This window comes from Brachyhypopomus gauderio, chromosome 10 (assembly GCF_052324685.1).
Source record: "Brachyhypopomus gauderio isolate BG-103 chromosome 10, BGAUD_0.2, whole genome shotgun sequence".
Taxonomy (NCBI): Eukaryota; Metazoa; Chordata; class Actinopteri; order Gymnotiformes; family Hypopomidae; genus Brachyhypopomus; species Brachyhypopomus gauderio.
Window position 1 is genome coordinate 15,906,526 of NC_135220.1, and position 2,985 is coordinate 15,909,510.

Here is a 2,985-nt window from a genome sequence, read left to right on the forward strand (position 1 = left end):
CACGCCAAGAACGATACGACATCGGAGCCATTCATTCAGCTGCGTGATGTTATTCTTCTTGCTCTTTCTACTTGCCGATTTTAGGTGGCACCAGGGTTGCCGTGGTATAGATGTTTAGTTTCGTTTAAACCATCGTCACCCCTATAAAACAGCAAAATACTGTCTCGATTTATGATTCGCTAGCCGCCTTCAGCGAGCCCCTCTGAATAATTTACATTGTGCTGAGGCACGCGTGCCTGGAATGGGCGATAGCAGCACGCGGGCGCGCGCGTGCGAGTAGAGAAGGCGAAGGGTAGGGGTTTGGGACGACTTCGTTTTGGGAATTGTGTGTGTGTGTGTGTGTGTGTGTGTGTGTGTGTGTGTGTGTGTGTGTGTGTGTGTGTGTGTGTGTGGAGAAAGGGTAGGGGTTTGGGAAGACTTCATTTTGGGAATTGTGTGTGTGCGTGTGTGTGTCAGTAAGACGGGAGTGGTTTCTCAGCTCAGGCTCAGGAGGGAATCATTTAAATTATGCCAAATTTTGAACGATGTGTCAAACAAAAAAGAAGAGGAAAAATTATGGAAATAAAACTACACCAGTTGACACATTTGCATTTATCATGCCTACAATATTGCAATTGCATTTCTGTCAGATTTGTGTTTGTGGCTCAAAAGGTGAAATAAAAGTATGTTGGGCTAGTGAAGGTTACGTCTATACCAGGCTGCACTAGCAGACAAAACAGGTAAATTCTTTTCCTTTGTTCACCTCTTTTAAATTATTTCAGCTCTTTCAGATATTTGATCATGGATCCAGATCTAGAGGGTTTGGATCATGAATAACAAAACTGAACGGCAGTTTATTGTTGGCCACTTTGGTAGTGTTACAGACTACAGAGTGGATTAATTTTAAAACACTTGACAGCATTTCTTAACTTACGTCGTCAGCCAAAATACTATGAAAACGTGTCACAGGAAGAGGAAAGCGCGTAATGAGACGATCGTTTCTAGTTAAAGAGTAAGAACTATTTGGGCATATTTCGAGTGGAGTTATCTCTTCAAATAGGCCTTATGTACTTATTAAAATGTGGAAACGATGGCACAGGGGGCATGAGGTGAAAAAGGTGAGATTCACATTTTCTATCACAAAACAAATTGTTAAATAATTCACTACCAATTACCCGAAAGGTATTAAGTTGGTGACTTTGTGAAACTTGGTGTATGTATAATGCGTGCAGAGTTGCTTGAGTCTGTATAATCCACAAAAAGGGAATACTTGTGTCTAGTCTTTAGTGTCTTTGACTAGCAGGTTAATAACTTACGTCTTTCCTCCAGTCTCATCATCATGTTGGTTTCTACAGTCCACCAAACAGTGAAATGAAGTGTGCTGGTTGTGTTTGGATGTAGTACATGACTGTACAAATGGATCTGTTGGCTGGTAGGCTGCAGCAGGGGGGGGGGGGGCTGTTTGCTGTTTACACCAGGAACGGCACACATTTAACCTCAAGGCTAAAAATATACCTGATAACCTCCAGGTTCACATTCATACATAAGTGGTGCTGCACAGAAATGTTTCTCTGAAGGGCTAATTTTACTACAGGCTTTATGAATGGAGAAAACCTACATATTGTGTAGGTGCAGTACTGTTCCTGTGTGAGTATTGTGTAGGTGCAGTACTGTTCCTGTGTGTGTTCTGTGTAGGTGCAGTACTGTTCCTGTGTGTGTTCTGTGTAGGTGCAGTACTGTTCCTGTGTGTGTTCTGTGTAGGTGCAGTACTGTTCGTGTGTGAGTATTGTGTAGGTGCAGTACTGTCCCTGTGTGAGTATTGTGTATGTGCAGTACTGTTCCTGTGTGAGTATTGTGTAGGTGGAGTACTGTTCCTGTGTGAGTATCAGGTCATTGACAGATTATGTCAGGTTGCAATTTGGGTGTGATCATGTTGGATGTTGGATGTTGGGGTGTGATCATGTTGGATGTTGGGGTGTGATCATGTTGGATGTTGGATGTTGGGGTGTGATCATGTTGGATGTTGGGGTGTGATCATGTTGGATGTTGGATGTTGGGGTGTGATCATGTTGGATGTTGGGGCTAGAGGCTGTGTTCTTGATCAAGGCTATTTGATGTTTCATTGCTTCATTGTACCGATATACTCATATTGTGTGAAAAGTTACAAAAATATGTTACAGGATAGAGAAGGTCAGACCATTAACTGCTGGCTCATTTTGTCATTAAGAGTCTATGTCATTAAATTGTAGGGTTGTCCCGATCCGATATTTGGATCGGATCGGCCGCCGATATTAGCAAAAAATGCGTATCGGTATCGGATCGGCAGACACGAGAAAATGCCGATCCAGACTCCCGATCCATTTTTTTTTAAGTCCGATCCCGGTTTTCCTGCGCACCCATTTAGATAATCCATTCCAGTTTTTGCTAGTGAGAGTAAAATCCGGTCCGCATTTTCCAGCACACCTTCAGCACACGAGCGTAGTTTCTGCCCCAATTTAGCTCCGTGGCATCTCGGACCGCCGTGTAAATTTGAAGTTATCGGTCAGTTGTGTGGGATTATTTTACCTTAAAGGATGACAAAGACGAAGAGGTAGAGTGCAACATATGCCACAGTAAAGTCAAGCGTTGTGGTAAAGCTGTAAGAACTTTTAATACCACCAATCTAATCAAGCATTTAGCGAAATACCACCATAAACAACATGACGAGTTTCTAATGAAAACCGAAGACAAAAAGAAAGGTCCTACACAACTAACACTGGCAGAAACGTTTGAATTGAAGGGAGTGTATAGATGGGGATGGAGCAGCAAAGTGTGGAGTAGAAGGCATTTTGCTTTTAATTAGTTTACTATATGTGCACGGATTTTTTTTTAAGCTTTGGTTTACACTTGTTCAAGAGCACTGATGGATGTTAATGTTAATAATAGACTATTTTCCACTCAGGTTGTGTGTTTTTTTTTTAATATAATTTACAATATTATTTGCACTTGTGGCTTTTTAATCCTTGG